General features: G+C 39.5%; 1 protein-coding gene across 6 annotated transcripts in view; it reads left to right on the plus strand.

The window, feature by feature from the left end:
* The window catches only part of CDK14 (cyclin dependent kinase 14), a 711,364-nt gene that overhangs the window by 332,725 nt on the left and 363,055 nt on the right, over positions 1 to 15,584 (plus strand). The gene's annotated exons all lie outside the window — the stretch shown is intronic.

A 15,584-nucleotide genomic window follows, 5' to 3' on the forward strand; every position in this document is an offset into this window, starting at 1 on the left:
TCTGTTTCACTTTCTCACCTTTCATTCTCCTTTTCATACCACTTCAGTTTAGTTTCTATCATTCCTGTTTAGCTAACACCAGATTTTCCAAGTGGGTAGCTTTTCTCTCTCTCTTGTGTTGTCTCCTTCTCTAAATATTATGGAGTTTTAGGACAGGGAAGGGGCCTTCTTTTCTCTAATCAGCACTCTTTCCCATGTGATTTTATTCATGAATTAAATAGCAGCTATAACATGATGACCTACACATGCCTCTCTTTAGCTAAGACCCTGTCTTTGTTTCCATTCTCACACATCCTTCTGCCTACCTGGCATTTCCTCTTGAATCCAGTAATATATAAAAATGATAATATATCACTCTCAAGTGAGGTTTATTCCAGGAATAAAATATTTGTATTTGGTCTGATGGGATTGGAAACCACTGGCTGAGATGGAGCAATGGGTTCCCATTGAGCTGTGAATTTGATTATGGTAGACCCTCAATGTTAAAGAGTAGGAGAGGGGCAAAGAGTTGCTGGGCCAAGAGAGAAGCAGAAGGAAAATGATACTGGGCAGCAGGCATGCTCCTTAGCATGTGGGGTGTGCACTAGAATTAACCAGCCTAACCTTGTTAATGGTGCCTTCCCAGATTCAAGGTTAAGAGGAAGTTCCTAATGATATTAGAGGATCCGGCTTTGACAGTTGGGTCCATCAGTGGGAAGCTCAAGGGAAGAAGCAAGTAGGGTTATATTAAAGTTTTTGATGATCTGTTTGTTCATACTGGCTGGGTATGAGGCAAGGCCCTTGGGCACATGGTAAACCTTGAGATAAGCTTAGGAGCTGGCCCCGGGCTGCGGGTCGGGTCTGCGGGTCGGGTCGTGTCATAGAATGCAGGGCTCTGTAGGTGGGACCTGGTTCTGTGGGTTAGAGAGCCTCTGAAGACTTTTGAGCTGAGTGTATAGGAGGATAAATCTGATATTAGGATGTGATATAGATTAGATAAGGAGGAAGCCAGAAGCTGATAAATCAGTCATTCAGAGCAGTGCAGATTTGAAATCATGAGGATTTATTAGAAAGCAGTGACAAAAAATGATGTTGCTGAGAAAGAAATGCCAAACCTAGGTGAATTATTAGTTATAGGCAATTTGAGAGGGAAATATCAATGGTTTTGAGTTTGAATGAGTAAAAACAATGGTGCCAGAGAGAGAAATAGTTTTTGATTGCATGGAGAATTGCTTTTAATACTTTGCAGTTTGAAAGGGCTATTATCCAATTTAACCTTCACATTAGCCTTTTGAAGGTTCTTTTTTGGGGGGTGTAGAATTTATATTGTTTGTGAATTCGTATTACTAATATGGAATTGAGGCTCAGAGAGGTTAGATGACTTGTCCAAGGACTTGAATCTTGGACCTAGACTTTCTTAGATTATGAAACAGTGTCCATACTAACTTTGTGGAGTAGTTGATTGGGGTTTTACACATTGGGGCTTGAGTTCACGAGACATCTATACAAAAATGTCTTTTTGTGATGTGGAAGTGTAGCTCACAAGAGGCCAGCATGAACAGTATATATTAACATGGTCTTTAACAAGTTGAGCAAGTGGTAAGATTTTTATGGGAGAGAACTTTGAGTGAAAACAGAGAGCTAAATTGCAAGACAGTGTAGTGAGTTAGAAAGCCTCATATTAGAGTCTGGAAAGCTGGGTTTTGATCCTGACAGTTTTTCATCACCGTGCTAGTTTGCTAGGGCTGCCATAACACAGTACCACAGACTGAGTGGCTCAAACAGCATCTCATGGTTCCGGAGGCTAGAAGTCCGAGGTCAAGGTGTCAGGGCCCACCTTCTGATGGCCATGAAGAAAGGATTTGTTTCAAGCCTTTCTTGGTGAATAGATGGCTGTTTTTTCCCTGTGTCTTCACATCATCTTCTCTCTGTGCCTTTGTCCAAATTTCCTTTTCTTATAAGGACACCAGTCATATTGGATTAGGGTCCAATGACCTCACTTAATTACCTCTGGAAAAAATTCGATTTCAAATACCATCATATCCTGAGGTGGTGGAGTTAGGACTTCAACATATACATTTTGGGAGACACAATTCAATCTGTAACATCACCTAATGGTGTTGGGCCTCAGTAACCCTACTTGCAGAACACAGGGGTTGGTTTGTGCCATCAGGAACCATCTACCTCTGCATTATGGTTTTGATTTCCCAAGGAGTCTTTAAACTCAGAGTTCTGAATGCTCTGGAGATGAATGGTACAAGAATTGTTGAGGCCTGAAGGAACTGATCACAACAAGACATTGTATTTTCCTTTGAATAAAATATTTTACGTTTTTCCTAATAAAATCTGACTTCCGAGTGATTTTTAATGGAGATAAATGACCATATAGTAAGAAGAAGAAACTCTGGGCAGTTTTGGTTATTTGTTGCTCTCTTGCCTTTCATAAGTCTTATTTTTCTGCTATTTATGTGTGGAAGCAAAAGCTAGCACCATTGCTCACTCTCTTTTGCTATTATTAATACTAGAAATCCATGCACAATAACTCCTCTGTGTACCTAGTGGTGGAACTTGAAATATTTAGGATGAGGGTGGTAGATGCTTGGGATATATTCATTTTTACATTTTTTACATTGATGAGGGAGTGGCATGGCTTGTTCAGTTGAGAGGAAGCACTTTAATTTGAGTTTGCCTTTTTTCTGCTGCTTGGTCAGTTTCCTCATTCACAAAACGTCAATAGAAGGAAGATTTCAAAGTAGGAAAGCACTGTGCATAGTAAAGTAGCTTTCAAGTGGCTGCTTGCCACTTCTAACCTTTCCTGGGAATTCAGATGTTAACACATAATTTCCACCTAAAGTGGAAACACTTGTAAGCAACCCTAATCTTACCAGCTTTATGTCTAAAGATGGACTTTGAATTTTATCTTATAGAGCTAGAGTGCTTAATGGCTTAATTCAGGTTCAGGTGCTTTGAAACTTGTTCTGTCTTTGATGGGAGCTTAGAGAAATTAAGTAGCCATGCTGAGGCCAGCTTTTCTATTTTAACTTAAAATCTTTATATGATATCATCATGGTTTTTGATGGTACTGATAAAGAGTCAGGAGATACAAGAAAGGTTTGAAAGGAAGTAGATGAAATGTCTTAGGATACAAGAAAGGTAGCAGTTACAGGAAGGGAAAGATAGTAAGTTCAATCTCAACATGTTAAGTTTGAGGTTGAACATTCATGTGGCAATTGTTCATATGGTGTGCAATACAGATAATAGGCCAGTTGTATGTAAATTGGGGACCTTACTTGGCACTTCCAAGTACATGATCTCATTCAATCTTTCAACATTGTGAGAAAGGTTGATGTTACTATCTTCATGTTAATAATTATGAAGCTGGGATCTAAAGAAATTTTTGTCCAAAGTCACACAAATAATTATGTGGTAGGTATGGAGTTCAGCTTGCGTCTTCTACCTAGTACGCTGACACATGCTAGCCATTCAGTATGTGTTGAATGAATAAGTGAATGAATGAGTGAATAAATTCCAAATCCTTACTTTTTATTCTACTATACTGCATTACTGTTGACACAGAAACCTGTACGATCAAAATTGTATATAGAGACTTTCCGGCTGTTAAGAAGCAGACAGGTGAAGTTGGGAAAGCACCATACAGCAAAATTCTGAGTCTTGATGAAGACTGTGCAACTAGCTATGTGATGGTGAGCAAGTCACTTAACATATTTTGTCTTTAGTTTCTTTCTCTTGGAAATGGAGGGGTTGGACTATATGATCTTATATCTTCATGATTAAAATAATAGTACCAGCGTGGATCTTTTCCTGGATAAAGGATCTATAATTGTATCATCAGTATTCCTCATTCACACCTGCTCTAGTGTGATGCACATTACTGTGCTTAGAATATTTCTTTTAAACTTTCTAATAATAACCCTTTATGTCTGTCACTGAAGAAATTAACATGAATTGCTTCAGAGCATTTAACAATTGACAAAAATTTTTTAAGTGGAAGATAAAAATCTGTGAGTCTAGACTTTGATTGTAAGTAAGCTTATGTAAATTGCCAAAATTGTTATTCTTTGTAAGTCTGAGTAATTTGATGGGTGTCTGCCAATTGATATCAACAAAAAATTTCCAAGCTCTCAGATCATGTGACTTTAAAAACTATAAAAATCATGTATTTTCTTTTTCATGTTTTTAATTTTAAAGGATAAAGTTTTTTTAATGAAATAACTTATTTCTTGTCTGCTTTAAATTTGTAAAAAATTTTATATTATGTCTTATTTTATTTGGAAATACAGTTTCCAACTTGTATTTGAAAACATAAGTATTTTATTGGAAATATAAATTAAGCTCTGATACATTTATATTTAAAACACATTTAGAAGAACTATGTAACTAGTTCTAATTTGAAGGCATTTATAACTGGCTAAAAATCTTTATAGACTTTTTTGGTACCTGTCATGCTAATAACATTTTAAAGATGCTACCTCATTTAATTCCCACAATAATCCTGTGTTAAATATAGATATTAGTATCTCCATATTACCGATGAGATAATTGAAGCCTAGAGATAAGTAAATTATCCTGTGTCACACAGTTTACTAGGAAACAGCTAAGTTTGGGTTTTAACTGGGGTCTTTTAAGTGAAGAGTTTGTTTCAAAGGTGATACCTTCCTCCCTTCAAAATTTCTTGGCTAATTTTTAAAAAGTGATGGGAATCCATAATCTACATATCAACTACGTGTCATGATAGTAATTATCATAGCTACTATCAGTTGCTTTATAAAAATACAATCCATTGGTATACCTTTGTTACTTCTCAGTATTTGAGAAACTGTTATACCGTTTTGCTGCTTAAGCTATGTTCTAATCTAGTGACTTAGAAATAGTCAAAAGATGGCAAACTTTAAACAGTAATTAATTCATGACCACTGTCATGATCACTGACAGGATTTAGTATTATTTACCTTTGAGCTGTAATTTAAGATAAATTTCCTGAATGTTGAAGGAACTTTAAAGGATGACAGAAAACAAGGAGACTTTTTTTTCTTTTTTTAAAAAATTTATTTATCTGTTATTTTTAAATTTTATTTTTGGCTGCATCGAGTCTTCATTGCTGCACGTGGGCTTTCTCTAGTTGTGACGAGCAGGGGCTACTCTTCCTGTGGTGTGCGGGCTTCTCATTACAGTGGCTTCTCTTGTTGCAGGGTGTGGGCTCTAGGTACGCGGGCTTCAGTAGTTGTGGCACACGGCTCAGTAGTTGTGGCTCACGGGCTCTAGAGCGCAGGCTCAGTAGCTGTGGCACACGGGTTTAGTTGCTCTGCGGCATGTGGGATCTTCCCGGACCAGGACTCGAACCCGTGTCCCCTGCATTGGCAGGCAGATTCTCAACCACTGCGCCACCAGGGAAGCCCAAGGAGACTTTTTAATATTCATTAAAAAAAATTGATAGGTCATATATATTAGAAAGGAATTTGACAGTACCAGAAAGAGAGGATAGAGAAAGGAGCAAAAACATATTTGAAGAAATAATTGCCCAAACTTACTAAAGTTATTGAAAAATATGATTAATCTGTTATCCAAGAAGATAAATGAACCAAAATTAGGAGAAACATAAAGAGACCCATACCTAGACCCATCATTGTCCAACTGTTGGAAGACAAAGACAAAAAGAAAATCTTGAAAGCAACAGGAGTAAAGCAACTCATTACGTGCAGGAGAAAAAAATACGTTTAAGATCTAATCTCCCATCCAGACCAGTGGAGGCAAGAAAGCAATGTAATGACATATTTAAAATGTTCAAAGACAAGACAAAAAGCCTGTCAACCAAAAATTCTGTATCCAGCAAAACTGTCCTTCAAAAATGAAGGCTAAAGACATTTTCACATCAGCCACAAATTGGGAGAAAATATTTCCAAATAATATATCTTGATAAAAGATTTATCTCCAAAATACATAAAATATATAAAGAGGTCCAAAACTCAATAATTGAAAACTCCCCCAAATTTTTTAAATGGATGATTTGAATAGATATTTCACCAAAGAAGATATAGCAGTGGCTGATTAGCCCATGAAATAAAGCTCAAAGTTGTTAGTCATAAACAAAATGAAAATTAAAACCACAGTGTGATGTGACTGTACACCTAATCCAATGGCTGTAATAGAAAAGACAGATAATACCAAATATTGCAAAAATGTGGAGTAACTGGAACCCTCATACATTGCTAGTGGGAATATCAAGTGGTATACTCACTTTGGAAAACATGTTGACAGCTTTTTATTTTTTAAATAAATTTATTTTATTTTTGGCTGTGTTGGGTCTTCATTGCTGCGAGTGGGCTTTCTCTAGTTGCGGCGAGCAGGCTTCTCATTGTGGTGGCTTCTCTTGTTGCAGAGCACCGGCTCTAGGCGTGCGGGCTTCAGTAGTTGTGGCTCGCAGGCTCTGGAGTGCAGGCCCAGTAGTTGTGGCTCACGGGCTTAGTTGCTTCTTAGCATGTGGGATCTTCCCGGGCCAGGGCTCGAACCCGTGTCCCCTGCATTGGCAGGCGGATTCTTAACCACTGTGCCACCAGGGAAGCCCTTGACAGCTTTTTTAAAAGTGGAATATTAAATTACCATATGACCCAGCATTTTCACTCCCGGAAATCTATCCAGGAGAAAGGAAAACACTTCCACGCAAAGACACGTACACATGAATGTTTCTAATGTTACTATGCAGAATAGGCAAAATCAAGAAACAACCTAAATGTCCATCAACTGTTGAATTGATACACAAAATGTCAAACATTCATATAGCAATAAAAAGGAGCTACCTACTGATAATATGCTTCAACATGTTTGAACCTTGAGGGACTTCCCTGGTGGTCCAGTGGTTAAAACTTCGCCTTCCAATGCAGGGGGCACAGGTTCCATCCCTGGTCAGGAAACTAAGATCCCACATACTGCGAGGCAACTAAGTCTGTGCACCGCAACTACTGAGCCTGCATACTCTGGAGCCCACGCCACGACTAGAGAGAAGTCCGCGCACCGCAACGAAGAGCCTGCATGCCGAAACTAAGACCTGATGCGGCCAAAAATAAAAATAAATAAATAAGTATTTTTAAAAAAACAACCAAACACATTTGAACCTTGAAAACATTTATGCTCAGTTATATAAGCCTGGTTGTATATACATAAAATTCCCAGAAAAGGCAAATCTATAAAGACAGCAGATCAGTGGTTGCCTGGGGCTGGGTTTGGAAGAGGGGACTGACTGCAAACTGTCACCACTGTCTGGTGAGACAAAATTATTCCAGTACTGGATTTTGATTATGGCTGGACAAATCTGAGATATGGTAATGGCTGCAGAGCCCTACAGATGTACTAAAAGTCATTTTATTTTATATTTACAGTGGGTATCTTTTATGGTTTATATTATACCTCAAATAAATGTTTTCCTAATTCTGTTGAAATGTATATTTATACACTTAGCTAAAAAATAGAAGAAAATTAATATAACACTAGTGATGATTAAATCTTTAATTATTAATTAATAATAAGTTAATCATTAAATTGTTAAATCTAGAAAATCTTTATTCCTCTTTATCCCAACTTCTCTAAACTCTGTTATTTTTACTATCAGAAATAAAACTTATTTTGTTGAATATAAAAACTGACACCTCCTATTCTCAAAGATCTTAAAATTGATTAGTGGAGAAAGATAAATACGTTATCAGTTGAATTATAGGATCTAATTATAAATGTCTATAGAGGGGAAAGAGTGAGAGGGAAACTGTTGATAAGTCAAAGAGCCTTTAAATTAATGATGGAAGAGGTGGTGCCTGAGTGATGTTGTTCAGACAGTCACAAGGAAGATTTTGAGGGTCTTCTGTTGGTGTTACCCAGCCTGTCCTGTCATTACAAGAAACATGGGCCACTTCTACATCAGAACTTAAAAAAAAATTACTCCTACTCACGTGCCAGAAATTGTCTTCTAGTTAACAGTGTTGACATCAGCGATGTTGGATGTTTCATTATTCCAGGAAGGCAGAGGGTGAGGGATAGGAGCTGTCTCTGTGTGCTGAACTGAGCTGCCCTAAGCACATGGAAGAAGGAAAGAGACAGCCTATAGAGCTGTGCTAAAGAACCTTTGAAGCCACATGTCATTGCTGTCAGTTTTTGACAAATAGCTTTAATCACAACACACTATTTGTTCAGTGAGATAAAATAACCCAACAGAAGCAAAAAATCGTTGTATAATTTATGCAGCCAAGAAGCTTATTGTAAATGGCGATCGACAGGTTGAACTTTTGTGACTCCATAGTGGAGAAGCAGGCAGAGCAGCTATATATTGGAGGAAGGAACGTCCTTTACCCTTTTCAAGCCTGCGTCCTCCCGATCCTTCCCCAACTCTGCTCTGACCATCTTTTAAGACCTTTTTTTTTTTTTTTTTTCTTTTGCGGTACGCGGGCCTCTCACTGTTGTGGCCTCTCCCGTTGCACAGCACAGGCTCCGGACGCGCAGGCTCAGCGGCCATGGCTCACAGGCCCAGCCGCTCCGCGGCATGTGGGATCTTCCCGGACCGGGGCACGAACCCATGTCCCCTGCATCAGCAGGCGGACTCTCAACCACTGTGCCACCATGGAAACCCTAAGACCTTATTTAAGTCCTATCTTTTCCCTGAAACTTTTTTGGCTTTCACAGAAATAATCTTTTTCCTTTTCTGCTCTTTTTGCTTGCTCTGCTTTTGTTGTTGTTGTTGTTTTCTCCTTTATAAACTTATCTCTTAGCACTTTCTGCATTATACTTTATGATGTGCTCAGTTGTGTTCAGTTGTAAACTATTGATAACCTCTGGGGCCTTTGTATTTTGAGGGTTGTGGTATGAAGCCAGCATTAACTAGTCATGTCCCAGCTCTTTCTCTGCTGCCACCAAAATGGAACTAACCAAGAGTCCAGTTAGTGTTTGAATGGAATTTAAACAGTAATGAAAAGGACCATAGTGGTTTCTGGATTAAAAAGAAAGAGAGCTCTGGTGTGGACATGGAAGAGATTTGGGCTGAGCTTAAATTATAGTGTCGTAGTTGGTTTGGGCCGCTATAACAAAATACAGAGACTGCATAGCTCATAAACAGCAGAAATTTATTGCTTACATTTCTGGAGGCTGGAAGTCCCAGATCAGGGTGGCAGGATGGTTGGGTGAAGGCCCTCTTCCAGGTCGAGACTTTGCACTGTATCCGCATGTGGTGGAATTGGCTAGAGAGCTCTGTGGAAGCTCTTTTTAAAGAACATTAATCCCAATTCCCTGGCAGTCCAGTGGTTAGGATTCTGGGCTTCCACTGCAGGGGGCACGAGTTTGATCTTTGGTGAACTAAGATTCTGCGTGCCGTGTGGCACAGCCAAAAAATTAAAAAAAAAATTAAAGAACATTAATCCCATTCATGAGGGCAACAACACCCTCATGACCTAACCACCTCCCAAAGGCCTCACCTACTAGTACTATCGGCTTTGGGGATTAGGACTACAAAATATGAATTTGTTAGGGGTGGAGGAGGTACAAACATTTAGACCATAGCAGATAGGTAGGATTCATGTAAGGAGAAATGAACAGAGAAAGGCATGCCCGCTAGTGTAGCTGACTAAGGTAAATATCACTTCTTCCCCTCCACCTCAATCCCATCACCAGTTTGACAGCCATTGAGGAAGTAAATCTCTTGACAGTGGGGTGTGTAGGTAGTTCCTAAATGTTTTCTTATGAAAAGTCTAGCTGTTCCTGTGTTCTTTGATAGTCTACTAAAAAGATAATTTGGATATTGTTCTGGAAACTTCTGGGTTTTTTTTTTCTTAACTTTTTGTTGTTGTTACTGTAATATTTGTTACTATGTGTTTCATTGTTGACCCTGAATCATTAATGTGGCTGGGGCATCTGGGATAATTGGTGAGGAAAAAACCAAGAGACCCAGGGATCTGCAAGAGAATGCCATGAAGCCTGAGAAAGGGGAGCTAGAACAAGATACTGAAAAGGAAGAATGTGTCCAGTTGAGGGGGATTAATAAGGAGCTAAGAACAATTTGAGTGTCTTAGAGTGAGTTTGAGGTTGACAGAACCATTTATAGAAACAGGAAGCCAGAGGTGGCAGCAGTTTTATGGTCAGAGGGGTTGAATAGATGTTACGTATGCTGAACTTGAGGTGATAGCCATTTATACCAGTTAGAAATCACCAAACCATAGGATTTTAGAGCTGAGAAGAATTTTAGTGACCATGTCATCTGGTTCCTTCATTTTACAAAAGAACAAACTGCGTCCTAGAGAGTTCAGTAGGTAGTTTGAACTACCAGGATCAGGAGAGCTAGGCCTGGAGTGAAAGTCATGTTGAATCATCATTGTAGAGAAGATGGTCGGAGATCTGGCGGTGAATCACATCTTGAAAATGCAGCTCTCACCACAGATTATAACTGATCTCAGTGGGAAGTGCCAAAAAGATACATCATTTTGGTTTTTCTCTATTTCTTATTTTCTTCTGACATTTTGGAATGTGGTAGAACTCTTCAGAAGACCCATCAAATAATTCCTATTTTAATTTTTAAAAAAGCAGATTAATACCATATGTGGAGAAAATGTACCATACAGTTTATTGTGGGAAAAGTTTAGAAGTAGAAAGTTAAAGGAAATTTTAGTGTAGGACATTTGTATTTTTGGATACATGCCATCTCAGTCAAGTCCCTGAGTATACTCACAAGAATTGAATTGATAATAGCACTTTTTAAAAGTGGTAACAATTTGAACAGGGCCCAAGAAAAAGAATTAAAGGAAATAGTAAGCAAGAAATTGGCAGTGGTTCTGTTGTCTATGAGCTGATACTTCTTCCTTCTGTCCTGAAGTTTAGGGCTAGTATGGGCAGGAACCAGCAGCAGGGGTCAGTTTTAATGATGACAACTTGGTTTCACAGAAGTACTTACGATTATAAAATTTTCTTGTTGAAGGCCAGGATTAATTTTTCTGGAGGGGCATTTTTTTTTTTCTGGAGATTTGAGGCAGTTTCCATGATGAGCAGCAGATTGTTGGGTTTGTTTATTTAAGATGGCCTGGGTAGTATTTTAAAAATTCTAAATGCATAATAGGCATTTAATAAACAGTTGTCTATTACATGACTTTCTAAGTGCCTTTAAACTTTTTTTTTTTTAATTTATTTATTTTTTGTTGTTGCGTTGGGTCTTCGTTGCTGTGCACCAGCTTTCTCTAGTTGTGGCACGCGGGAGCCACTCTTCATTGCGGTGCGCGGGCCTCTCACTGCGGTGGCTTCTCCTGTTGTGCACCACGGGCTCCAGGCGCACGGGCTCAGTAGTTGTGGCACAAAGGCTTAGTTGCTCCGTGGCATATGGGATCTTCCCAGACCAGGGCTCGAACCCATGTCCCCTGCATTGGCAGGTGGATTCTTAAGCCCTATGCCACCAGGGAAACCCCTCCAAGTGCCTTTAAATGTATTAAAATAATTGTAAGCCTGTGGGAAACAGTTAAACATTTCTACTTTCCCTGGGACTTCCAGGGTTGATGTGCATCTGGAGTAGTTCTTTCCCTCTGCCCCTGTTATATTAATACATTTGGAATATTACAGATGGTTGATGGTGTTATAGGGAACCAGTAACTTCCACCACCGACCCATTCTAACCAGCAGATTGTAAACCCACAGAGTTGATAACCAGATGGATTCGAATGCATGTGCGTCTGACCCTACAGCACAGCTCTTAACACGAGGATGTACCACTTGCTAGAGGCAGGATCGGAGAGATTAAGACTTAACCCTTAAGTGATTTGTACTTGACTGGCCCAGAGCCATAGATCAGTACCCAATTCATGCTCCAAACTTCCTTTCTTAGCTTAACACATGCAGCCGTCTCTAGCAGAATCATGAATGTGTTAGAAAACAATCGAAATTTGCCTGGCAGGATTCACCCATAACCTATTAACTGTTGGAACATAGATTAACCAAATACTAGACATCCTGCTAATTTTAAGTTGATTAATATTGCAGAACTTATTGATACTGCTCATCGTGGAATAATTAGTGCAAAAGAAAATATTTTTAAAATGTTGCTCTATCAGGGGAGCTAAATCAAACTGAAAATAGAAAAACATGAAAACACAGCTGCTTATGATACAATTTTGTTTTCAAATGCAGGCTTGAAAGTTTTCAGAATTAGAGAGCGCTGGTAGCTTAACTACAGCTTGAAAAACTATACTTGCAGATACTTCTTATGTTTCCAGAAGATTTTTACCTCAGTAGTAGATTATTGAAAATACTCGGCTGACAAGTTCCTGCCTTCTTTAAGTAAAACCTTCTTCAATCTATAATGTTCTGAGTAAAGAAAAATCTTAAAACCCACAAAGAACAAATGGACAGTTTTTTTTTGTGTGTGTGTGTATAGACGTATAATTTGTTACCCAACTTCTTTATTTGTTGTTGTGTTATTATACATATTGCTGTACTTGGAGCAAAAATATGACCAGAGAAATATTTCAGTGATTTGATAAACCCGTGTATTGCTTTTGGGCTTCATAAAGCATCTAGGCAAATCCTTAAGTATGGTGATATATTGCCTTGGTCTTTGCAGGGAGTTGTTAGTGGAAGCTTTATGCGTCATTGGAGGGCAGTACATGGCCTTTTGTATTTCAGAGATGGGCTATAATGCAAAAGCAAATTTGAGATGACAGTCAAGAGCTAAGGTTTTCAAACCTATAGACTTTTCTTATGAAGAATGTTTATTTTTCTTTGCTTGCAAGTAAGTAACTGAAATGATTTGTTATGCATATGTGGCCCATAGGATATCTAGGAAGCTTTCTTCAATGCTAATATTTCCAGACTACAACCCTTTCTGTATACGTGCACATGAAAATACACATCGAAACATCCCTCCGAATTAAAGCTTATTTTAGGTAACTCATGTTGTTTAATAAGTGCAATTCATGTTTTTCATTTCCCTGGTGAGTGTGATTTTTTAAAAAAAGACATAGACATAAACATGTAGGGAACTGTCTTCCTTTTAATTGCTGTGGGTCCCCTGAGTTCATGGAATCACTCGAAGCAACTTGTAGTTTTTAGAGAAGAGAGAGAAGACGTTTTTTAAAGGTTTTAAATGGTCATTTAAAATGCATATATTAATGTAGAAAACCAGCCTTTTGAGAGCTGCCAGATTTTTGAGGAATGTTAACCTTCTCTCAGTTGGAGAGGAGGATTTCTAATGCTGAACATTTGTCCTTTCTCTTGAGGAGCAGTGAAATTCCCCCCTTGGAAGCAGTTTTGGTAAAAGAATAATTTAACCAGAAATCAAAATGCTAAGAAAGCGCACACGGTTGTTCAAACACAGGAATCAAATCTTTTATAGGATTTTTCAAATAAAAACTAGAATGTTTTCCCTTAAAGGTTACGAGTGAATTCCACTTAGCAAAAACTCATGACCTTTTCAAATTCTTGGTCATCTTTAACACTATTTTGTTATTTGACACTGTTTGCTGCTATCACTGAAGAATTGTGTGTCCCTTGCAGCATTTCACTGGGCATTCTGTTGTATTTTTATCTGCTAAATCTGGCATCTTGAAGACCCCTTTCTTCTCTGCAGAGGCCTTATCTTTGTGCTTCCTGAGGGCATCCTGAAATCCATGGTTTGGACTCTCCTCACTTCCTCACGAGAGTTCATGACCCTTATGGTACCAGCTGTCACTTCTCTGTGCCGATTTCCCAAACCACATCTCTAGCCTTGACTATTCATGCCCCCAAATTCAGGCAACCTAGTATAACTCATTGAATGTGCTGCTACTCTCTCCAACTCAACCCAACTCAACCAAAGTGTTTTGGATGCCCCAGGACCAATTATCTCATTGTGTTCAGGCATAACATTATTTTCACTGACTGAGAGAAATTCGTTTATCTGTGCTGGGGTCATGTTACGTTAGACTCCTCTCTCTCCATATATGTAATCGGTCTCCATGTTTGCAGAGTTTCATCAAAATGACTTCCACTTTCATCCTCTACTTTTCCATCTTCCTTACTGTTTTCCTATCCAGATATAAAGTAGTGAAGGTCTTGAAATAACTTTCATTCTGGGCTCCTCTGATTCATGGGTCCAGCCTTTCAGTTTCTTCTACATTCTGCTGTTGGATTCATCCTCTTTAAGCACAGTCTTAGGTCAGGTTCCCTGGAAACAGGCTCAGCGGCAGGGCTGAATGCAGGTTAATGGGAAGTGCAGGTACTTTCACCTGCAAGGAAGTAAGGAAGGCAGGTTGAACAGAGAGAAGTTCACTTGCAATGAATGTGTAACTGATCCTATAGAGTGCTTCAGAGCTGGGATGGGTCTTCAGAGCTCTCACAAATGGAGGCAAAGGGCCAGACCCTTCAACACCCTCAGCTCTACCAAGAGGCGCCTGATGTGACTCATTTCACAGTCTCTGATTTCCTCTCCTGTATGACTCTCCTTTTCCCTGTAACCATGTGTTATTCTCTCCCTTTCTGCCTCCCCAAGTGCCTGGTTCTGAGCAAGTCACCCCCTGAGAGGAGGCATGAACTGGGGGAGGCTGTTCCTGCAGCCAAGGGCTCTTCCCACTAAAGTACACAGCGGTGGAGCAGTAGCTGAGAGATGGGTGTGTTGACAGTGAGGAGGGCTGTGAGCTGAGCCCTACGGGGTTCGCTCCAACCACATTCAACATTGCCCTTCCCTGTGTAGGAACCTGAAGTGCTTCCCTCCTGTCTGCTTCATCAGGGTCAATGTCTCTGCCTGACTATGAAGGGCCGTCCATTATCTGGCCCTACCATACCTATTGCTGAACTCGGTTTCTCACCATCCCCTGCCTGCCCTCCAGTGCCGTAAGGATTATCCTCGGTGTAGAGTCTGCTCTGTAGCCTCCTTGAGATCCCTGCCCACAACCTCCACTGCCCACTGTCACCCTCAGGCCTTCAGGCCTTGGCTTCTGTTGTCCCCCCACCTGCAATGTCCCTTCCTCCAAGTCTTCTGTTCTTTCATACCCAATCTATTAGTCCTGCTTATAGTTAGTACTGTACAATTCTGTACTTCATTGTATATTTTATCACATTTCTTCAGCAGCTTTGTGTGAGCTGTTCTTGTCTTCAATGCTGTATTATTTTGGAAGGTGGCACGTAGTATTTCATTTCTTTAGTATTCTTGGCAGAATCCAGCAGAATGCTAGCCTCATAGTAGAGGATCAGAGAGTGGCTGTTTTATTCCTTGATTATTTTTGTAGGTGACACAGCCAAAAAAATTAATACTGAGGGTGATGAGATGGAAGGAGTTTGCCAGAAAGATTGTATTTGAGCTCAAGGGATGAAATTTTCTGAAAGAAAGTTTCAGAGTTTCAGAGTCACAGAGTTTGTGTGGCTCCTTAGTGGATGAGCTTTAGTACAATATGAATTAATAGCAGTTTCCTTATCCTCTTCTCCCAGTTCAGTCTCTCTCACTGTACTGGGGCCAGCGCAGCCTGGAGTTCCTTCCCTGTGATTCTCTTCCCCTTTTAGGAATTCTGCACGGACTCTGAGCTGGGCACTTGACTACCTACTTTATATGTTATCGAATCCACACAACTACCCTGTGAGGTATAGCTACTGCCATAACCTGC

The sequence above is a fragment of the Orcinus orca genome, chromosome 9, assembly GCF_937001465.1.
Source record: "Orcinus orca chromosome 9, mOrcOrc1.1, whole genome shotgun sequence".
Lineage (NCBI taxonomy): Eukaryota > Metazoa > Chordata > Mammalia > Artiodactyla > Delphinidae > Orcinus > Orcinus orca.